The sequence below is a fragment of the Choloepus didactylus genome, chromosome X (genome assembly GCF_015220235.1).
Source record: "Choloepus didactylus isolate mChoDid1 chromosome X, mChoDid1.pri, whole genome shotgun sequence".
Classification (NCBI taxonomy): domain Eukaryota; kingdom Metazoa; phylum Chordata; class Mammalia; order Pilosa; family Megalonychidae; genus Choloepus; species Choloepus didactylus.
The window spans coordinates 72,247,213-72,271,260 of NC_051334.1; the positions used below are offsets into that span (position 1 = coordinate 72,247,213).

Genomic DNA, 24,048 nt, shown 5'->3' on the forward strand with positions numbered 1-24,048 from the left:
CTGCCAGGAGGCTCAGAGGAGTCAATGGAATTAAACAAACATTGCAACAATAATAATTTTTGAGGTGCTCCGCTATGTGCCAGGCACTGTTCTAAGCACTTTACACATATTAACTCATTTAATCCTCCCGATAACCCGATGACCTAGGGGACTTACTGTTAACGCAATCTTACAGAGGGGTTGGAGTTGACCTAAGGCACAGGGAGACCAAGTAGCTAGTAAGCAGCAGAGCTGGGATTTAAACCCAGGCAGCCTGGCTCCAGAACCTTCACTCTTAACGATGACACTATACTATGAAAGCCTGCACCGCTCAGTCTTATTCTTTAATGACTGCTTCTAACTAAGGCTGGTTCATGGTTGGAACTCTTCAGAGAGAGGACTTTAAGGGACAGCAAATGAAGATTTGGAAGGGGGGTGGGAAATACAGCAGTCTGCTTTTTGAAGCTGGTAGAGGTCTGGAGAGGTCCGTTCCTGCCCATCCTGGCTTGGAGCAGAGGGCCCCTTCCCCCACCCGCAGCCTTGGATTTAGGGGAGCATCTGGGCTGCTCCCGTCTGCTCTGGCCGCCCGGGAAGGGTGGCGGGGCAAGAGCTGCTAATCAAAAGCAGTGGGCCAGCCCAGGCTGCACCCCAACGGCTTGGCTGGCTCCTGCGCAGCAGCGAGTGCCTACTGAAAGGCCCCTGCTCCATCCCGGAGCTACCGGTGGCAGCAGCATGCTGATGGAGAGCCAGGGAAGCCCCTCCCCGGGGCCGCCTGCCACTCCGCTTTGATAGCCCATCCTTGTCCAGCAGCTCGCACATTCTTCCCAGCCAAGAAGGAACGCGGTGAGCTAAGGGGATCCAGATGTGGAACTGTGCTGGGCTTGAACCCCAAATACCCCAAATACCGGCCAGGCCACTGGAAGACCTGGGGACCTGCAGGAGGGGTGGAGGTGGAGGACTCCTGGCCTCCTCAAGGACCTGGATCTCAGCTTTATGCCTCTCTAGTTGTTCTCCAGGGGTCTAGGGGTAAGGGCCTAGGCCTGGAAACCCAGACCCAAGCCTCTAGCTCTCTCTTGATTTTGTGCTTCGTTGTGATGCTCAGCCTGCTGGGGCCACCAGCAGCCTCATGGGAGTTTGTGAACCTTGTGGAAGGTCAGTGCTAAGCAATGCCAACTGATGACCCAGCAGGAGGCCAATCCAAGAGGTTATCAGCAGCTTATCTCGTGTCAGAGACAAGGTAACTGAGTCCTAGTTTCGTGGCCTTGGGAATGTCACTTCAGTTTTCTAGGACTCAATTACCTATCTCTACAATGGGGAGGGGTGAAAAGCCCTGTACATGTGCAGGCAGCTCTACCAAGTGGGGAAGCATGGACCCTGGTCTTGAAAGCCGATCCTGGCACCTGGTGGCTCATTGGCAAAGGAAGCCGGCTCTCCAGGGAGCTCAACCCAGTGCTGCAGGCCCTAGCTCTTACGTGCTTCCTTCTCCCACAGGGCTCAGCTGTGCTAAGCAAGAGGAAAGGAGCTAGCCATGAGTGTCTGGGACCTTGCTGCTAGAGCCAGAGGGCTGGGAAGAAAATGAGGGTGGGGCAAATCTGGGTGCCTCCTTGGACCTGTTACTTTAAGAGCTGGTGCCACTCAACCCGTGGCAGCGTGTTTGCCAATATGCTGTGGACCCAGACCAGTGGCATTCCCTAACTATGTGGCAGTACAAGGTGCTGGAGAGATGCTTTATAATATAATATGATGGATTCTGAAAGGATCTCCCTGTCCCCACAGCTTTTTTTCCAGCCTCAGACGAGCCCAGAGAGCCTGAAATTGCACCATTAGCACTTTACTGCAAGTTATTATTTGCCATTGACACCACAGTGTGAATTAGTTGATTAGCTGGCGGGAGGACTACCAGGGATGGGAGTGGGGGGGGGGGGGGCTCATTTTAGAGACACGTGGGACTGCTTGAAAGGATAAGATCTGAGCCTGACTCAGGTGCAGGGGAAAGCAAGCTGGGCCCCCCAGGTGCTAGGCACAGACTGGAGAGCCACCAGGGCAGGAGCACTGCACTTTCTGGAACACAAGACCGAGAGACAGAAGACCCAGGTCCAAGTTCTTCCATTGCCACTGACCAGGATGTATGGCCACCATCAGGGCATATCCCTTTTCTGAGCTTCAGTGTCCTCATCTGTGCAATACATATGGGACATGCAGGGAAAACAGGGTGATCTCTAAGTACTGTCTTAAGGATGGTATCCAAGGATGTGAATTCCCCAATGCAGCTCTGAACTAGGTCCATCTTAGTGTCTCCCTCTGGTCCTGGGAAAGTGGAGGAAACCAGATCTCGGATAGAGAAAATCTGGGCCACAGGAGTGGGGAGTAGGGGGGTTGGGTTTATGGGAGACCCAATTCCTGGTCTATACAGGCTCAGAAAGGTAGATAAAGAAAGAGGGGAGGGAACAAGAGAGGGAGTGAGAAGGCTAACCCCATCCTATCTCCCTCACTGCATTCACTTTTAAAATAAAACCCATTTATATATAAATGTTGGCCTGATGCCCAGTCTCTGTAGAAAAGCTTTTCTGTATTAAACACTACAATGAATTAAATTAACCATAATGATTTCTTTGTGAATGGAAATCTCTCTCTCCCTCTCTCTCTCTCTTTCTCTCTCTCTCATTCTCTCTCCCCCCCCCACCCCCCGTCCTGTGTGACATGGTTTTGATCAAGTTTTTTCCTCCCTCTTCAACCCCAACACCCCCCACTCCACCCCCGCCAATAGCAATGCCCTCCTAGCAAGTAACCAGTTCTGTGCTGAGCCATTCTCAAAGTTAATCTGGTGCCTGCTGGAATCCAATGCGGAGTAGAAATCAGTGAGCCCAGGGGGCTCGTGTGCACAAACAGGGCTGAGGGCCTGCCCTGGGAAAGCATGCGCCCACCAGGGCTTCCACGTGAGGCTTTCTGGCGGCACAACACCTCTCTGAGCCTCACTTTCTTCATCTGCAAAATGGAGTGGGTGGTTTTGGGCTCAACAAAATATGGGGGGTTGGGAGTGCAGACTGTAAAGGAACTGTTCCTACGAGCATGTGTGGGCACAGGCCATGCAAAGAAGAGGAGTAGATGGGTACGTGGGCATTAGAACCCATGTAGCCACGGAGGCATCTCCAAGCAGTGGCGCCTGTACTCTTGTCCACTCACGTACATTTAGCCGTGTGTGTGTGCATGGCAGGAACGTGAGTGCCTGTGAGTCTGGATCTGCAGGGAACCTACTCAGGGCTGGGCTCTGCCTAGGCAGAGAGAAATCAGACGTGAGCTCTGCCTTCAAGGCCCTCACAGATACTGTGCAAGGGAGGGTTAGAAGAGGGTGATGACTTCCGTTGGGAAGAACCGAGGAAGACTCCCTAGGGTGGTGGCTCTTTTAACTGGGGGGCTGGAAGGAGAGGTCCCCCTAGCAACATTCTTCCCCATGGCACAGAGCTTCCTAGTGGCCAATGCCCTTTGACAGGTTCGATCATTTCTCACACACACAAACTATCAAGTAGCTGTTATTATCCCCATTTTAGAGATGAGGAGACTGAGTGTTTTAAGCCTCTGGTACAAGTTGACTCTGCAGCCACTGCCTTGCCCCAGCCCACCACACATTCCTTCTCTGCCTTGGCACTTACAACCAACTTGGTAGCTCCAGTCCTCAAGCCGTGCTTATGCAGTTTTCCCCCTGCTTCTTCCTCACCACCTCACAAAGGTAAAACCTAGAGGGAGGACTTCCTTTCCATACCTCAGTGTCCCCATCTGTACCACTCAAGGTGCCCAGAGCCCAATCCGCATTCCCACAAAACGCCAGGCCATCCCCCCAAACACTAGGCCTCTTCCTGCACTGCTTCCTCTTCCTTCTTGTCCACCTCCCAGACACCTACTTACCTTTCATTTCTCCCCATGATCCTAGTTAGAACTCCGTCACTCTCTCCTTGATGCTCCCTCCCTGTACTCTATACAATCTCCCAAGCCAACTCCTAAAAGGGACATCCTAATTATATGTGGACGTATCTGGGTCTCCCACCAGATGATGAGCTCCATGAAGGCAGGGATTATATATGATACATTTCTGTTTCTCCAGGACGCAGTCCAGAACCAGACACTGAGATGTCAGTGGAAGGAAGGAAGTGAGAGAGGGAGGGAAGAGTGAACCTTTCAATGCAAAAAAGACTAAGGTATCCATGGCCTTCCATCAAACCCCAAAATGGTTGTGCAAGATGAATGTTTTATGATAGCTCTAGGGTTTATCAGCTTTGAGCAGGTGAGGTTGAAGCCAGGAGGGCTGCCATCCAGCACAAGCTTGAAACAGGAAAGGAGAAGAGTGATTGGGTATAGTGATGTGAGATGGATGACTCCCAGGGCTATGAAGATTTCCTTCCAAGGCTGAAAAGCATCTAGAAAAAAAACAAGGTCCCAACAGCAATGCAGCACAGCAGTCAGATGTTACAGACCCAAAGGAACCAACCCCACAAAGGCAGATTTATTTCTAAGGGCCAGAGCCTGGCAAAGGGTAATATCTTGAGCCACACAAAAAGCGAAGGGCAGGGTGGTGGAAAGGAACCCTGCTCCTGCCTTTCCCTTTTCACCCAACCCTTACAGTCCCTTAAATTGATGAGGTCTGGCTCAGCCCTGGGTCTGATAGGGCTGATCCAGCTTCAGAATGCATGGGCATCCTGCCTGGGCAGAGGCCAGAGAGCTCAGCAAGACCATCCCCCAGCCTCCATCCCCTTGGGAGCCTCTCCTTAGATGGCCGCCATGGGGGCCACATCAGAGGGAGACCAGGCACTGGGATTGGCCCAGAAGAGTTTGGCAGAGGGCCAGCAGGCCTGCTCTGGCACAGAGTTGTGAGCGGATGGCCGTTGCAACTGGTCTAATTGCTGTCTCATCAGCTTTCCCAGGAGCTCATGCCAGAGTCAAGCAAAGGGAGGTTTCTGCTGTGAGACCAGAGGGAGCCTGAGGAGAGGTGGAGGGCCTGGTACTTTGAAAGGCACTCTGACAAACCTAAGCATGCCCAGGACAGAGACCCAAGTCTGGGGGTGGGGGCTGGGGGGGGTGGTTTGTGGGAGTAAAGAAGCCAGGAGGGAGGGGGCTAGCATTTCCATCATCTGCTCTTGGCTTCCACCCTTGACCTTGTGTCTCCCTCTAGCTCTGGCCCTGGATCTTTCCTCCTCTTCTCAGGGTCCTCACTGGCTGTTCCCTACTGGTCCACCTGCCCTTGACACCTCAGACCACCCACTACTCCCATTCCTACTGCAGCTCTCGCCAGGGACCTCAAAGACCTAATTGCAAGAAGCCAGTGGGAACTTCTCCATCCTTAAATCACTGAAGCTCTTGGCCATATTTGTTATTTTTTATTACCTCCCTGCTCCATGGACATCTCTAAGTCTATACTCTCTGCTTAGACTTGGCTTTCCTGGTCCTCCTCCTACTACTTTGACCATTCTCTCTCAGTCTCTTTCCCAGGCATACCTCTTCTGCACACCCCTTCAATGCTGGCCTCCCCAGAGTGCTGTTCTCAGACCTCAGCTCCCTGGAGATGCTCCCCTGGGTGCTCTCAGCCACCCCTATGGCTTCCACTGCCTCCTTGCGGCAAGAGAATCCCAAATGGAATCGCAGCCTAGACCACTTCCCCCAAGCTTCAAGGCCTGCATTAGACATTTGCTCAGTGATCATCTTCAGAGACACCTCAAACCCACCTCGCCCGAAATGGAACTCATCACACACCCCTACCCCAATCACGCTTCTGCCAGGTTCGTTTCTCAAGGGGCAGCCCCATCATCCACCCAAGCTCTCAAGCTAGAAACCTCCACTCCTCCCTCTCCCTCACCCCTCTCATCTAATTAATTACCATGACTTGCCAATTTTACCTCCTTAATAGCTCTGGAATCCATCCCAAGCATTCCATCCCTACAAACACTGCCCTAATTCCGGCCTTTATCATTTCTCTGCCGCCAGAGTGTGTCCTTCTCTGACCAGCCTCTACCCTGCAGCCAGATAGACTTTCTCCACAGACAAATCTGAGCATGTAATTCCCTGATTAAAATCTGCCAATAGCTCCCCATTGCCTCCAGAGTAGAGTCTGAGTTCCTCAGCCTGGCACACAAGGCCCCTTAGGATCTGGCCCCTGCTCACCCGTCAGCCTCATCTCCCAGCCCTGGCACGTCCCATGTTCTTTCAGGTCACACTCAGTACTCTCTGCCACTTCTTCAATTGCTTAGAATAACATATATGCAAACTCCTACTCACATAGGCCCCATGCTGGAGTGGTTAAGAGTGTGGGCTCAGGAGCCTCATGCCCAGCCAAGCAATTCACTTCACTGCTCTGGGCCTCAGTTTCCCTATCTGTAAAATGGGGATAACCATGGTATTTCTCTCATAAGGTTGTATTTATCTCAGAAGGGAGTCAATTAGATCATACATGTAAAGTACCTGGGCATGCTTAACAAATGCTGGGCAAGTGTTAGATGTTCACCCTTCCTTCGAGGCCCAGATCAGACATTAACATCTCTGGGAAGCCACCTTCTCCTCTAAGGCTAAGATAAGTGCCCCTCTTCTGGGCTCCTAGGACCCTGGCTACCTTCCATCACAGCACTTCAGACCACCTGCCTACTGCATGACCTTTGTCCCCTGCTACTTAATATCAAAAAATGGGGCCTACTTATCTTTGCACCTCTAGCACTGAGCATGGGACTTTTCATCTATGCCTCAGACCTGTCGTCTGAGAGTACGATTACCACCCCCCATTGTGCACATGAAGAAACTGAAGCTCAGAGAGGGAAAGTGAATTTCCCGAGATCACACAGCTAGAAATTGGTGGAACAGGATTTAAACCCAGTTCTGCCTGATCACAAACCTAGTGATCTTTCTACTATACCTGCCTTGAGCTGGGGGAGGCCTGGAAATTTTGTCCTATAAGAACAGATTCAAGGGACGAGGGGATGCTCTGCCTGGAGAAAAGATGACTCAGGGGGCAAGGACCATCCCTTCCCACCCATCCACTTAAGCCTACCAGTGTCGGTATGTGTGTTTTGGTGACAAGGCATGTGTTGGGCATGTGTGCAATGAGGTCATGCCAGAATGTTCATCTCAAATTCCCCACTCACCTCTGTACAACACTCCAGGGTGGACAAAGTGTTTTCCCGTCTCATTTTGTCACTTGGTCAGCCTTACCAGCACCTATGGCTCTGACAGGGCAGTAACTGGCCTGAAGGCACCCAACTTCAAAGTGGCAGAGTTGTGCCTCCAATTCACATTTATGGATGTCTCAGCCATTGCTTTCTTCTTTTTTTTTTCCTGTTACCTTCTTGATACATTTAATCAACAGGTAAAGTCTTCCACAAGCCCTCTTTTCTTATAGCTAGGAGGAGAATGAGACTGTGGCTAGGGAGGGTTATTAACCAAAGAAATGGGAATGTGAATGCTGGGATGGTTTTGGAGTGGCCTGTCTAAAGAGAGGAGAGACAAGATAGAAGGTTTCTAAGACTCAGTGTCCTCATCTGCAAGTGGTAATAACACCCCCAAGCTCATTTCGAATGAGATGATATATGCAAAACAGCTAGACAAATGCCTGGCACCTAGTAAGCAGAAGTTAGTTATATCTGAAATCTTGGAAGGCTCATAACAGTAACAAAGATGTTCGATGGAAGTCACCATGTCAAGAACCAGGCAGAGCTGGGGTTTTTTTTAAATACAGTTTTATTGTGATATATTCATATATCCTACAATCATCCACAGTGTACAATCAGTTATTCACAGTACCATCATATAATTGTGCATTCATCACCAGAATCAATTTTTGAACATTTTCCTTATTCCAAAAAAAAGAAAAGGAAAAAGAACACCTAAAACATTCCATCCCCCCCACAAGCCACCCTATGTTTCATTTAGTTTTTGTCCCCATTTTTTACTCAACTGTCTATACACTGGATGAAGGGAGTGTGAGCCACAAGGTTTTCACAATCACACTGTCACCCCTTGTAACCTACATAGTTATGCAATCATCTTCAAGAATCAAGGCTACTGGGTTGCAGTTCGACAGTTTCAAGTATTTCCTTCTAGCCAGAGCTGGGTTTTGAAATACCATCTCTGCCCCTTACCAGCCATGGGGCCTTGAGAAAGTCATGGAACCTCTCTGAGTTCTTCATTGCCTCATTTGTAAGATGAAGAAAATCATGAATTCTAAAAGTGTATAAAACGTCTGACACAGGGGCAGGCACTAATAAATGATAGTAGACATTATTAGACCATGGGGCACAAAGATAGAGACTCTGGAGTCATACTTTCTGGGTTCCAAGCCCAGCTCCTTCACCTACCAGCTGTGTGACCCTGGGCAAGTCACTTAACCTCTCTGTGCCTTGGTTTCTTGATCACAAGGCTGGTTAAGAAGATTAAATGAATGAATGCTGGACAGTACTTGGAACCACTCCTGGCACAGAATAAATGCTCTAGGCATGTTGGCGACTATTGGTGTCATCAGGCAAGGGCATGAAATAGTGTCACCCTTCTCCCAGGGCACTAGCTGGAGTAGCAAAACTCCTTCCTCCCATCCCCTTCATGAGGCCAGTCAGAACAGATTAATGGGGTTCCTTTCATTCTGCCTGCCAAAGGCATAGAATGACACTCCCCTCCCCCCAGGGCTGGGGCCGTGTTGTATCAGTTGCCATAAGGAAGACTTTAGTACAGATTGGGCCAGAACTATCTAGAGCCCTTATAAAGATTTTTGTTGGGCTCAGAGAGCTCAGAATCCATTACCCACAATTCCACTCCCTCCCTGGGGGCCAGAAGAAGGAATTAGGGAGTGAATCCACCTTTCTTTCACACACCTCCTAACTCTGGTCCCCAAGGCTGTCTGGCCACAAAGGGCTTGGCTTACGGGGCCCCTGCAGCATGAGGAGGGCAGGGCTGGGTCGAGGGCAGGCACTGCCCCCTGAAATTTCTGTTCTGGCCCCACGTACAACAGGCTTCTTGAAGACATGATGCATTTTCCCAGGCGCCTGCTGTAGGCTTTCATAGCTTCTCTACCCCCAACCCGCCCCCAGCCACCCAGGCCCAAGCTAAGCCTTTGGGCAACCAGAAGCAGGAGCACAACCAAGTCCTGGCCCACTTGGGTCAGCACTCTCTGGCTTGGCTCCGGCTTTCACACAGAAAGCTGCAGTTGCATGCAAATGACCCTTCCTCTCCTCTCCCCCCTCTCTCCTCCCCTCTTCCTCTCCCAGTCCCAGCCAGGCCCGGCCCCGCCCCCAGTGCCTCGTGGAGGGAAATCAGGAGAAGCCGAGGAATTGTTTGTAATTAGTGTGTTTTTAAAGGCTTTTCTGTGAGCCTTTAGCAGATTTCAGGGGAGGGCAGCTTGCCAGGGAGCACTGAAATGGGAATCCTGTGTTCTAGCCGGGACCCTCTTGGAAGGAGATTCTTCCCAGAGAAAAGGCCAGAAGCCCCGCCCCCTTCCTCCTCCAGGTCCCTCGTGGGCCTCTGTGGTCAGGGCCGGCTCAGTTTTGTGGAACAGTGTTCCTGCCCACAGGCCCCAGCTCTGCGTCAGAACCCCCTCAGTTCAGCCCCCACGCAAAAGGCTGCTCCACAGGCTCCCAGCTCACTGCTCACACCCATTCACCTTCCCCTACCGCACTCTCCGCCTCCTGAATAGCTACTCATCCCCTTTCCTCACTTTCCCTGAATGGGAGACACTGGACCTAGAGCATGGCACATCCAGGGTTACCTCCTCGAAGTTACCCATAGGTCATAAGCACAACCAGCAATTCTAAGACCAGAACAGTCCCTCACGCATGCGCAGCCTTTTACAGTTTGCAACGCCTTTGCACACCCACGTGTCCAACGCCTCCTCACAGAGACCCCGCGATGTAGCTACTGTTTATTATTACCCTCTCACAAATGGGGCTGGGGCGGGGTTGGGGGGGGGCTCGTCCAAGCTTCCTCAGCCGGCCAGGAATAGAGCAGGGGTGCCTAATCCCGAGGTCTGTAGGATGCCATCCACTCCCCATCCCAAGCTGCCTCTCCCCTACACCAGCTGACACGCAGGCAGAGCAGTTCTTTTGGTGCAATCCCTAGGTTTTGTGGTCTGGGATCATTTCCTGTGGCCTGAAGTACTATTTGCAAGTTTGTAAGGACTGCCTGGTTTCTGGAGGCCTCCCTGAATGCTTCCAGCTGGGAACTTAACCTTCTCTCAGACCCAGCTGTGGATCTTGAGCACTCCCTTCATTCTCACCCATTTTCCTAGAACCCCCAGAGGTGACTAGGATCCAGAAGACCTGGTCTGGGCCAGCTTTGCAACCTACTTGCTCTGTGACCTTGAGGAAGCCTCTTCACCTCTCTGACCTCAAGTCAAGGCCTGGGAAGCATGTTTCCCTGCCAGGGTTTGTGAACCCTCTTGTTTTCATCAGAACGTGAATGGAACTGATCTCCCCTTCCTCAGCTCCTCCACAGTTCAAGACCTAGTGGAGAACCCTGGAACTGTCATCTATCTGAGCTGCCACCCCCTGCCCCTCCAGCATTGTACAGATGGACAAGCTGAGGCCCAGGAAAGGTGAGTGACCTGCCCAAGGTCATTCCAAAAGCCAGTGGAAAGGTACCAAGGGAAGTAGTGGCGGTACCAAGGGTGGCATGGGAATACCCTTATGATTTCCACCACCACCACCCCTGAAGCCATTCACAATAAAATAGTAATAATAATAATAATAATAAATGCATATTTAAAATCCTATGTGAAGCATGACTAAAAGCATCTTCAGAAGGCTTAGCTATTTTTATTGATCTGTTACAGCACAATCCTCTAACAAAACAGAGTGTTTTGTGTGTGTGCAAGGCCCCTCTACAGAAAAATGCTTGTGGTAACTTTGCAGCTGTGGGCTCTTTGCATTGTTCCCAACAGCCTCATGTTTGTGTTTGGCACCGAGGCTGGAGGCTCACCAGGCTGACGGTCCTAGGTCTCCTGCCCTCACTCCTCCTCAACCAGGGGAGGCTTTTCAGATACCACCCCCTTCCCCTCCACCTCTGTCCTTACATTGGTTCTAGAAAGACAAAAGTACAAGTAGGAGAGTCAGGGCCTTACAAGAGATTAAAGTATGTCACCAGTATTTCAGAGGCGACTCCAAAATGTCTTTTTTCTTCACAAAGGAAATGTTTCTGTGCCTGCCCTAATACACAGAATATTGACAGATCAGAGCATATTTTGGTTGAAATAGCCCTTAAAGACTTCCAAATCAACCCTCTCAGGTCAGAGATGGAGAAACTGAGGCCCAGAGAGGGGAAAGGGACTTAGAAACCTGACAGCAAGGCTAGGACCAGAAGCCTCTTCTCCTGCCTCCACAGCCAATGTTTTCCTCCACTCTCCCCTGTCTCCTGCTGCCTCCTGCGGACACGTGCAGGCTCACCCATGTGTGTACTAATGCAGGCTGACGGCTGCTGGGAGGGTCACACATGGAGCCGCACACCGGCCCATTCACTCTGACACATACCCTAGCTGGCTGTCCCCGACACACACTCCACCACCCCCGCTCCCCGGCACCTACCCACCTCCATCCTCTCCACCGTCCTTGCCCAAGTTCACAGCCAGTCACACACTGATTTGCATGCCCCTCCCTGCTGGCTGTCCTGGGTCTGGGTCTCTCTTTGTTGACAGGACTGCCCACAGCTGCACAGAGAAGAGCTGGGCTCCAAGGTGCTGGGGGGCTTGGTGTCACAGAGATGGGACCAGTGTGTGTGGTGTGCACATGGAGCGGAGGCTGGATCCAGAAGGTGCAGGCCAGGAGGTCCGGGGCCCAGCCACACCTTGGAGAAAGAAAAGTAAGGGGAGGAATCTCATCTCTAGTGTTTGGAGAGAGAACAGAAGTGAAAAGCAGACAAGGGTTAAATGGCCTGAGAGAGATGAACTCAGGAGTTGAGGGCTTGGAGGCCTATTATGTCAGAGATGGCACAGGATCATGGAAAAACAGCCCTGCAGCCATCCAGAAAGTTTAGAGACCTCTGGACATTAGCTTAGGCTGGGGGTGGAGGAGGACTGGGAGTTGGGGGGTGGTGGGGTCCAGCCTCTCTAGAGCCTGGGGGAGAAGTTGCTGAGTTGGAGAAAAGCAGGGCAGAGGCCTCCAACCAAAGAGATGTGAGGGTGACAGGTCTCTTTGGCCAGATGAGGCTAGAGTGTCTGACACATGGTAAGTGCCGATATATGATTATTATTAGATGAATGAGTGAATGAATGAACAAACGGACTCTTTATCCCCTTATCATTGTGATGGAGCCTGTGGGGCTGCTTGAGGAGGGGTTAAAGGTCCCAGAGCTTTGGGCAAAGAAACCAAGTCCTTGGGAGATTGCTAGTAGCAGCGGGGAGCCTGGCACAGTGGGGCACAACACGTGGGGCCCGGAGTTACTGCTGCAGAGCCGGCAGGGCCCCTCATATTCCTCTAATCTACACCCCGCCCCGCCCATGTTTGAGATGGGGAAACTGAGACTCAGTTTGGGGAAGGAATATTCCAAGATCCTGCAGCCCATTTGGTAGCAGAATTCAACCTGAAATTTGTTTTTTGTTTTTTGTTTTTTTTTTTTGCACTGGTTTGGGCCGCTTGCTGTTTCTCCCTGGCTGCTGCCCTCTCTCTGCTGCTCTCCAGCAGCATCCTCAGCCCCTGAAGCTGCAGGCAGAGGCTCAGGAGCCTTAACTCAATGACTTCTGAACCTGGGAGAGATGTGGGGGAAACAAGGAAAGGTAGAGAAGAGGAAAAAGGAGAGATGAACTTCTGTGGAGGAGGCAGGAGGGGTACCTGGTTGTCTGTCAATAGAGGTAGTGCCACCGCCATGGAGATCCAGCCAGCTTGCCCTCACTCCCAAAGCATCCACAGGGCAAAGTATGTGTTTCCCACACACAACACCACACACACACATATACAGTCACAGGATACATGTCCCATTGTGTGACAAAAGTGATAGTTTTGGGAGACAATCCCCATCTCTTCACACCACAGCAAGGCCTGGCATGGCACCTAGAAGGGAAGTACTGGGTGGCTTGGGGGACAAAGGCCCTTGGATTCCACACACCACCAATAGATATTTTTCTTGTTAACACACAATACTGCTTGCATAACTGGAACTGGCTAGACACTGTGAGAAATGTTTAGGGCTTGAGGAGGAATACATAGCCACAAAGCCACAGGGTCCCAGGGGCAGCATTCCTAAGGACGTGCTGCTTCCCCTACCCTCTCGCATTCCCATGAATGGGGATCTGGAAAGATGCTGCAAGGATGGAACAAGTGCTCCTTCTCCCAGCAGTCCAGACTGGCCCATGGAGCATTCAAGGATGGGCTTGTATCTGGGGACAGAACCCGAGGCTCTCCACGGCCTCTCAACTTTTTGGCCCAGCTGGCCTGGCACCCCACTACCCTCTGGGCCTGGTTTCTGGTCAGATCCAATCTCTAGACTGGGCCCAGGCTGGGAGAGTGGTGGTTGGACAACCATCAGGGTCGGGCCAACAGGATGTCTCTGCATACCCTGGTTAGGTCTACATGGTGAAGCCAGTTGTTTCTATCCAGCCCTGACCCAGACTTAGCCCTAATTCCAGTGACAAAGCAATCCCTGGAAAGGGAGGCAGTGGCTTTAGGGCCTGGGGAAAAAATGATCAAAGAAAACCAATTTTATGGGATGATTTGGGTAAACTTCTTTGGCCAAAATGTGGCCTTTGGAGTCTGGAGTATGTAAGAGAATTATACTGTAGCATGCTTTCATATTAGGAGTTTTCCTAACATAAACCCTTTGTCTCCTCAGCTGGCCCCTCATCACTATGGAATGTTTAGGTGTTATCTTTAAACAGAGGGCCAGGCCAGGTGCAGAGGAAAAGGTCCTGGGACGCTTAAATTCAAGTGTGCAAAAAAGTGCCCTTGGGAACATAAGGGTGAGTGTGCAAGGCAAATGAGCAAAGGTGGTCTGATGCCCTCCCTTAGTGGCCCAGAGCCAAGCGATCCTAAAACCACCTTCTTGATGGAGACTTGCTCCCTGGGGTGAACAGGCTTTACAGTCAATGAAATACTAAGACACCTGAAAATGCTCACCTGCTAGGATTTGGGGTGGGGAGGTCAGAAATATGGCATTCTCTGCCCCTCCTCCTCAGTCATTTTGCAGGCAGAACTTCCCATCTCCATAGCCTTAAGCCTTTTCTAGAAGCGGGACTTCCTGGGTCTGCATTTCCCTCATACTCACCATTGCTCTTTCCCTCCTCAGAAAATTCCCACCGCCTTTGGGAAGGTGGGACTCCTTGAAAACAACCCATTCTAGTCCCCAAGCAGCTGCATTCCACTTCTCACTCTGCTTGCCCCCTAGAAAATGGGCAAGGTGGATCTGGTGACTGGCACCCCTGGGTCCCTAAATGAGAAGCACGTTTGTTTACAGCCAGATGAAATTCCTCCCTCCTCCCACCCTGTTCCCCCAGCCACGTCTGCGTATATACATCTCAGAAGTTCCTGCCCTGGCCTCTGCAGCAAGCTGGCTGGCGGAGGTGGGGTCCCCTCCTCCCACTTCTCCCAACCTTCCCACCCCTGGATCCCCAAGAGGTGGGGCCGAGACAGCTGCCACATTCAGTATGGCAGAGCCGCTAGCTCAGTACAAATCAGAAACACATTGGAGGTAGGCAGGCTGGGGCGGGGAGCAGACAGCCCAGGGCTGGGGCCCATTAAGGCCAGAGCCCGGCGTGCTGTTTACGGTCTCCACACAAGGTTTCAGGTTTGCCTCCTGATTGTTTGTTTGTTTCAGAGATGAGAAAGGCCGAGAAGGCAGCTGACAAGGACCATGGTGGTGGTGAAGGCGGGTGGCTGGGGGAGGTCCATGACTCTCACCGGTTCTTCCCACCCTGGAACACATCGAGTGCAGGAGAAGCAAGCGGCCTCGTTTCCCTACCCCCACACCCAAATCCCCAAATTCCAAACAGATGTGCAGTCAAATTCTTCCTCTCTTTGGTTGGGGGAAACAAAAGAAATTAAAAACGGGACCCCAGAGACACTACTTTCAGGAGAACCCTAATATAAAGGAGGGACAAAAGGGAGACGCAGGAAAAACTTCTGGAGGTGCAGGTGAGGTGGGAGAGGCGAAGGGGGTAGGCAGGGGCAGGCCGCCCCTTACCCTAAAGACAAGTTAGTAAAGTCCCCTATCTGGGATTGGGTGGTTTGTGGAGTGGGGAGTGGGGAGTGGAGGGTGGGGCGGCCGGGAGGTTGCTGCCTGGAAGGATTATTGCTTTGGGAGGTCCCATGGAGTCTCAGATGTAAAGGATCCAAAGATGTCCCCAGACATGTATTGAATCTATATATTTCAATTTGGAGAGTCCTGATTTGATCAGAGCTGGCATTAGCGATCTCTGAGCCCAACCTCCCTCATTTCCAGATGGACAGACTCTAAGGCCGGAAGAAGGAAAAGGTGTGCTCAGGATGGCTGTGGCTGTGGACAAGGTCTAAAACTCAGGCCTCCTGACTTCCAGGCCAGTGCTCTTTTCGTTCTATACTGCTACCCATTCTTGTCATCCTGACAGTGTTAGGGAAGCAGATCCCCTGCTTCTCTTAGTCTGTCTTGCCCCAGCTCAAACCTGGGGTCTGGGCGTTTTCTCTTTCATGGGGTCTCTGTGAAGTCGGAAATGCCTTTCTGCGTTTGCTCTGCAGCAAGGGTTCCCCTACAAGGAGACTTCTGCTGGAGCTTCCCTGCCCAAGCTAAGCTCAGTCACCCACAGTTGGTGGTGAGTAATGGGGTCAAATGGTGAGCATCTGGGCTTAGGTGACAGGGCCAGAGACCTTATTTTAGGTGGCAGCTTCCAGTCTGCCACTGACCAGGCCTTCCTTGGTGTCTTGTGCACAGCTCTGGCACAGCCTCTGCCCAACACCACCACCCCTTAGAACTGTGTGCCTCCTTGCCAGATCTGCCCTAACCCTTGCCACTGTCCACACCCACCATGGGCCAGGCAGAGGGAGCAGAGACCCTCTGATCTAGCCTGTGGCAAACTCCAAGGCTGTCTTTAGATGCCCTCTGGGCTCCGGGAGGGGGCTTAGCAGGAGAAATCTCCCTCAACACACACACGTTTGCACACATGCACACACACTTTGTACGTACACACACATACACTGTTTTCAGAAGCATCTGTTCTGCTACTTGGGCTGAGGGGCCAGGACATGCCTCACCTTACCATTGTCCATTCAAAACCCTTGCTCCAGGGGGCTTTGAAAACTTGTGGCTGTGTTGGTGTCCGTGCCAGCACTGCCAAGGATCAATGCTAAGGAACAGGTTTGGGGAGATGCTGGCCAGGGAGATTAGATATCTTCAGTGCTCACTTTTGTGCTCTTGCTCTCCCTCTTGCTCGCTCTCTCTAACACACACACACACACACACATCCTCCTCATTCCAGTCTCTCTCTCACTCCCTCCCCATCTCTCTTTTTTTCTTGCAGTAAATTCCAAACAGATGGGCGAGTCTTCTCTCCCACTTCTGAAGTTGAGGAATATCAGCCATGAGGGAACCAGTAACCACCCCTTTCCTCAGACTGGATCATCCCAACCTCTCTGGGCCTCCTTTTGCAGTGTCTCCTGCCTCACTGGATTAGGCTAGATATTAAAAAGTATTTCCCAAGTTCTTTGTGTTCAGAGTCTACTATTGACACTTGTGCTTTCCTCTCAGCAGGGCCTCAGGCGGAGTGGGGTGGGGGAGGAGGGAGGGGAGAAGGCCACACTTTCTAGGACTTAGCTATCTGAAGAGCCAGGCCCAGGCTGCAACCCCATTATCATGGGGGAAGAAAAGCTAAACTCCTGGGCATGACTGAGAATATCAATGGAATGTTGTGTCTGCCTATACAAGCTCTCTAAGCCCAGAGACGAGCACAAACAGAAACGGCAGCATTTGGAGCAGTCAAGTGCTGCTTCTTGCTTTGCAACGAGAGCTGGATCTTGTTATTTGAGCTATAGACAGAGGGATTTATATGTCTCTATGTGATCTTCCCTCTTAATGCCAAGGCCCAGAATCCCTATGCATAGGCAGGGCTGGGATAAAGCCTCACATCTAGGGATGTTTCCAGAAAGAGCAGCAGGGGCTCGAGTTGGGCTGAGATGCCTGGTTTCCTGGGCCTGCAATCTCTTATTCCCACAGTTGTGACTACACAGCCACCACCCTGGCCACCAACAGTTGACCCCCACACCCAAATCTCAGCTGGAACTCTGTTTAGACCCCTGGCACCCTGGCTCAGGGGTTAACATCACCACGACTGTTCTCACACCAACTTGTGCCTCTGCCTTGTCTCCCAGATCTGGCAGCTAGCCCCATACCCCATCCACCCTGGGCCCATATGAGAACTGTAAAAAGATGGCATAAGAGGGACACAGTTCCTGCTTCTTTCCTGACAAGTATAAATCGTGATAAAGACAGCTAACACCCTTGAGCACTTACAAGCTTTGCCTGTATCCTATGACCCTAGGAACTCTTAGATTATCCCCATTTTACCCTTGAGGAACCTGAAGCACAGAGAGATTAAGGAACATGTCCAAGGTCATGCAAGCCAGCAAGTGGCAAAACTGGGATTCAGCCCCGTATAGAGAAAATGCCCTACTGCCTTCCAGGGCTACTGCTCTCCCCTGGCCCTCCCAGTCTTCCCAAGGATTGCAATCAGGCCACTGAATCCCATGCCCTGTGGCTAAACTTTGATGAGCTGCCTATCAGAGTCTCCTTTCCAGGTACCATCCACCTGCCTGCCTCCTGCCCAACCCTCTCACTCTGGACTCACTGGCCCTCCTGCCTGCCAGTTTGGACCTTGGCTTCTTGCCACCTACTGGGACCTTCCCCACTGTCATCTGCCCTGCCCTGTCTAGGGTAATCTCAGAACTCACAACATGGTTCCTTTTCTCAAAGGATTTAGCACAGCTCTGTCCACTAGAAATACAGTGTGAGCCACAAACGGAATTTTCTATATGTTTAAAAAAAGTAAAGTAAAAAGAAACAGGTGAAGTTAATTTTAATAATACATTTTATTTCATTCAATATGACCAAAATATTATCATGTCAACACATAATCACTATAAAACTTATTAACGAGATATTTTCCTTTTTCTTTTTTCATACGAAGTCTTTGAAAGCTGGTGGATATTTTACCCTTGCAGCACATCTCGATTCCGATTAGCCACATGTCAAGTGCTCGATAGTCATTGTGGCTCGTGGCTACTGTATTCGACAGCATGGCTCTACAGGCAGAGCACGGACCTGAGGAACCCTGGGTGCAGAGGATACATAAAATAACACAGTGGTAGGGTTGGTGCACTGTGCGTGGGAGGTGGAAAGGATGTTGACCTGGGATTTAAGCGAGCTGGGTTCTACTCTTGGCACCAATGCTAAATCACTGGGTGAGCTTGAGCAACTCCCTCACCTCTGGATATTACAATGAGAGGGTTGGCCTAAAGACCAATCAGCTGGAACATTCTACCATCGCCCCCTTCTTGTCCACCCTACACACCCATGGTATCTTGTTATCAGTAAAAACTGAGAAGTCCAGGAAGTGAGGCAGTACTCAAGAAGCATCATGAGTGCTAGAAGAACCCCATTTCTCAAGACCATAAAGCTGTGGCCTCCATCGCCCCTTCTGGAAATAGCCTTGGTAATGTGGAGCTTTGCCCCTCTGTTCCTCATGGGCAGTGGATGCTGGGACTTGGCTGTGGCTCATGACAAACCAAACTCCTAAATTTGTGAAGAGAGAATCAGGTCGTCTTGCCACTAATGGAAGCAGTTTAAGCCGAAGTGAGCCCAGTGGTGTGCCAGGCAGCCAGTTCTCACCTTTTTAGAGAACTGCGCTGGCTCAGTGCTTCTCAACCTTCATTTGTCCACATCTCCCTCCATCTTCTGCATATCCTACACCAACCAAAAAGGTTTTGATACAAGCTTGACTTTCAAGAGGTTATGCCACAGGAAAAAAAATAGGTATACTAAATATGCTTTTCCAGATGACACACTTGGGAATTCTGTAACCCATCCCACCACGCCCCTGCCTCCCATCCAAGTTCAGAGTCACTTGCCTAAACTGAAAAACGATATCCATTCGAGAATGGTTTTTGCTACGGTTCTCATCCTGATATTTGAGGAGACAAGGTTAGTTTTCAAGCGGTCCGAGCTAGTTACAGACCGGTTAGAACAATGTTGGCCTGTGAGAATGATTCCTTTAAAGAAAATATAACCTGCTTAAAGTCGTCTTTGGAGTAAAGAGACCTTTTGATCATCAAGGTTAAATGTTGCTATAGGACTAAAATAGGTATTCTCCATCCAGTTCATGAAGAAAAATAATTTTTATTTGATGATTCAAGACTTCATTTATGAATGGGAGATGGGCTAGTATCTATGTTTAGCAGGGTGAAACCGTGAAAATGTGTATCAGGACGTAGAAAAATGCTGCTTGGACATTATCCCTGAGGGCATTGTTTCAAGACCTGCTCTCAGCTCCTGGTTCTGAGACCTGGGGCAAGTTTCCTCTCATCTCTGAGTCTTAGCGCCCTCATCTGTAAGGTGGGACTAATAAAGCCTGCCCTATCCAGCCCAGAGTGGTTTCTAGGCCGGGTGCAATGAGATTGTGAGTGAGAACAGGTTTTGCAGACTTCAAAGTGTTGGTTACATGTGAGGGGTTATTTCCTCACCCAGAGGGATAGATCTGACACCGGGAAGCAACTGGAGCCCAAGAGGGTTAAGAGACATCACTGAGATGAGGCAGGAGGGAGCAAAGGATTTAAGATCTTGACCAGGACCTTGAACAGAATTAATGACAATATTTTTAAAAGCATACTGTCTCTATAGTGTTTTACCTATGGAGAAACCCTGGTGAAAATACCATGCTTCATAACCACTCTGGAAAGTTCAAACTATCATTATCTCCATTTTACTGCTGAGGAAGCCGAGGCCCAGAGAGGGTAAGTCATTTATGCAAAGTCAAACAGCTAGTAAATGGCAAGAGTCAGGATTTGAATCCTAGGCTGTCCGATAGCAAAGCTATTCTCTGCCCACACCATCATGCCCCCTATTTAAGAAAACTTTGGGATGAGCACAGAGCCAAAACGATGATAACAGACTCATTTAATGTCCATTACAACCCTATTATCGTCCTCATTTTATAGAGAAGAACCCAGAGGCATGAAGAAGTTAAGACACTTATCTAAGGTCATCCAGCTGCTAAGCATCCAATCTGGGATATGTACCCTGCAATCTGTTTCCGGAGTCTAGAACTGCTTCACCATGCTGCATTTTAGGCAAGAATATGTTTCACAGGCTAGAGCCTGAAGGAGGCGCCTCCTATGAATCTGTCCATTGGTAGCAGCCGGGAAACCACCCAGAACTTCCTCTGCAGGCAGGATCCATCATTCCTTCACCAGGAGTATCCAGCCACCATGCCCACCTTTTAAGAAAACCCAGCCAAGCAGAAGCGGCTCAGCCCAATAGAGAGGCAAGGTGGTGCAGTGGAAACAATGCAGCCCCTGGCATCAGGCAGACCTGAGTTGAAATTTTGGCTTGGAAAATTACTTTGTGACCTTGGGCAACTCACCTAACTTCTCTGGATTTCAGGGTCCCACTGCTAAGGGTTGTTGTGAGAAGCAAATGAAAATGGCATATAGAGAAAAGGGAATTATGTACCCTAAAGTGGTCTCAAAGATTAGTTATAATTGTTAGTTGTTCTATAGGGCTAAGTTCCTCAGCCCAGGCTGGGCCAAAGCAGCAACTAGAAGCGGGCTTTAGAAATGCTAATGCTGTGCGTGAGTGACAGGCCCAGGACAATGGAGGAGGGCCCTGTGAATGGGGTAGCCCAGTCCTGGGAGCCGGGCTCCCCACGTGTGAGTCGAGTAGGGGAGGGAGAGGCCTTCCCTCCAAAGGGCATCGGAGACCAGGCTAATTGGAAGGGGTTGGAGCTGCAGGGGTAGGAAGAAGGAGGGAGCTACCTGCGGGTCGGCTGGAGGGGTGTCCTAGAGAGGGCGGGCAAGGGGAGGGGGCCACGGGTTTGCAGGCCCACTGAGCTGGAGACCCCGAGGGAAAGAGTCAGGATGCTGGGAAAGAAGGCCTGGGTCAGCAGGGAGGGTGGGAACTGAGCAAAAGATTTTAGGATGGGCAATTCTGTTGAGCCTGAGCCTGAGCCTGGGCTGGATGTCGGGAAGGCTGGGTAAACTCAGCTCGAATCCTGATCCCCCTGGGAATCAGCCTCCCTAGTGCCAAGGTGTAGCGAAGGCAGTGTGTGTGTGTGTTTGTGTGTGAGGGTGTCCACGCACACGGGATGGTTGACCACGGGATAGTTGACCCTGGGAAGGGAGGCGAGCTGGGTCCTTACTCTCCCCCTCCCTCTTCTCCCCACCTTCTCACCGCCTCTCCTCCCTCTCCTCTTTCCTTTGCCCTCACCTCCCCCTCCGCCATGAAGGCTGTTTTTGTTCCTCCTCCTGGCCTAGCCCCCCGAGGTGTGCAAACAGGAAGGACCTCTCCCCAGGCAGTGAGTAAGGAGGGAAATATGAGGTGTTGAAAAGATGACAAGTCGCCCTGTCAGAGCTCACCTTGGCAGGGAGCAGGCAGCAGGGGCTGGCGGGTTGGTGGTGGTGTGTTGGGGTGGGGGGGTGGTCTGCCAGGGAAGCTAGCCTCCATGTGCCCAGAGCCAGACAAGCTGGTCCTCAACAAGCAGGCACTGTGTATACGTTTGTTTGGTTTAGAAAAGTAGCCCTCCACCACATTCCCACCATCAAAGATTCCTTCCTTTCCTTCCCAGTAGGAAGAGAAAAGGCCGCTGGGCCAGCGGTTTAGTGTGTGATTGAAGGGGGAGGAGAGATGGGTGGGGGGCAGGAGGCCCAAATTGCTCTTTTAAACTCCAAGGCTGTATCCAGCAGCCTCCTGGACATCACTTGCCTGTCTCAAAGGCACCTCAAACTCAAGGCATACTGCACTAAACCCACCGATGCCTTTCCCCTCACTCCTGCCTGCATTCCGTCCTTCCTATAGGGTTTCCATCTCAGTAGATGACCTCATCGTCATCCACCCAGCCTCCCAAGCTAAACTCTTGGGAGACATCCAAGACTTCCTCATACCCCGGTTCAGTTCTCCCCCTTATCTCGCGAATTTGTCTCTTCTCTCCAGCCACATGGCTACCATCCTAGTGTAGTTTTATTCATTCATTGTTCATTCATTCACTCACCAACTATTTACTAAGCACCTGCTATGTGCCAGGTGCTAGTCACTGAGGAGTCGGCTGTGAACCAACCCAACATGGTTCGCCCTCCAGTGGGTTTTTTTTTTTTTTTTTTTTATCAGAGCTGCCTGTGACAAGGTTGCGCTGACTAAATAAACTCCAAATCTCTTTCCTTCAGAGCATAATGGTTAAGAGCAGAGATGCTGGAGCAAACCTGCCCAGGTTGGGATTCAGGCTCTGCCACTTACAGCTGTGTGGCCTTGTGCAAGTCACTTAAACACTCTGTGTCTTAGTTTTCTCATCTGGAAAATGGGGACACCCATAGTACTTACCTCATAAGCTGCTCTCAGGTTTGAATACTTTGATTTTTTTAAAGTGCTAGAACAGTGTTCTGTTAGCATTGTTGATTGCTATTTAAAAGAGGGGGTGAAGCAGGGGCTGATGATAGATCAATTTATAGGAGCTCAGGGTGGGGGGTCTTGCCTGGGAGGCAGCAGGTCAGAGCCCAAGAATATGGCAGCAGGTGCTTGCAGTGTCCCTGTCAAGAAGTCAGCATGGGGAAATCCAACAGTGTCCTGATTGCTAGCAGTCACCTATCAGAGGAAATCCAAGCACTTAATCCAGACATCCAACAAGTAGGCAGCAAAGGTAGCATAGGAGTTAATGTCAGGAAGCCTGGGGTTCCAGCCCCAGCTCTGCTGCTTCCTAACTGTGTGACCTTGACCAGGTCATTTCTCCTCTCAGAGCGATATGTGTCAGGCACAGTTCTAGGCACCTTGTTCTCTGCAAAGCAAGCTACTGTTATTTAACTCCCATTTTACAGATGAGAAAATGGAGGCACAGAGAGGTTAAGGTGCTTGTTCAATGTCACAGGGCAAGTGAAACGCAGAGCTGACACCTGAACCCAGGGCTCTTTGAGACTATTGATCTGAGCACCTTTCTTGTAGAGCAACTGTGGAAATTCCATGGTACGGTACTTAACTGAAGTATTTAGCAGATTGAAGGCACTCAACAAATTGGTGGCAGGCTGGCAGGCTACCCAGGGAAGACTGTCTCCATGGAGGCTGTGGGCTTCAGCCACTGGGCTAAGACTACAGAGGCTGGACCATGAAGAAAATGCCTGAGCCTCAGGCATCAAACAGGACCTGAGGTAAGGCCGGGAGTCTCTAGGACAGGCCAGAATTGCCCTGGTCAGAACCAGGCTTAAAGGTCAAGCCCGAACTAGCAGTTGAAGGAACTTGAGCCTCTGCAATTGCTTGAGGGCAGAGTGTTTTAGTCACTTCTAGATTCTCCAATGCTCCACAAAAGGAAGCACTTAATAACCATAGGAAGGAAATACCACTTATTAAGTGCCTCCTATGGGCCTGCCAATGCCCTTGTTCCTCATGTCCTCTTCCTGGCAACCCCATGAGGTTGTCATCCCCATTGCACTGATGAGAAAACCAAGGCTCAGAGAGGTGAAGTGACTCTCTCAAGGCCCAGAGAAACCAGTAAAGGCAAAGACTCTCTCCAGTTCCACAGCAGGGGAGGAAAGTATATTTTAACACCGCAATGATACACTTCTCACTTCTCTGGTGACCACGGGCTTCCTCACTTCTGCCTCACACAGTCAGTGGACAAGCTCCACCTGGTTGGGATTTGGGGTCCATCAGATCTGCACATACATGTAATAGGCCTTCACTGACACCCCTAGGGACTGGGGCTGCAGAACCTTCCCCCCATGCCTCACTGGCCTTAAATCTAGAGCTCTGGGATTTTCTATTTCGGAGCCCAGAGACCAGCAGGAACTTCCAAATCCCACAGGCCCAGATGCAGATCCCAGGTCAGCTATTCATTTAGCTGTGAGGACTCTGGGCAAGCTTTGGGCATTTTTTTTTTTCTCCCTAATGCCCAGCCGGCAAGGG

The 24,048-nt window shown here is 50.8% G+C and overlaps 2 long non-coding RNA genes across 2 annotated transcripts in view; both read right to left on the minus strand.

Moving 5' to 3' along the window:
- LOC119522813 overlaps window positions 1-24,048 on the minus strand; it is a 201,152-nt gene that overhangs the window by 150,517 nt on the left and 26,587 nt on the right. The gene's annotated exons all lie outside the window — the stretch shown is intronic.
- Window positions 17,960-20,521, minus strand: LOC119522812. The gene is made up of 2 exons (XR_005214540.1): window positions 18,778-20,521; window positions 17,960-18,220 (listed from the first exon to the last, which is right to left on the minus strand). It is a non-coding gene; the product is annotated as an uncharacterized LOC119522812 (long non-coding RNA).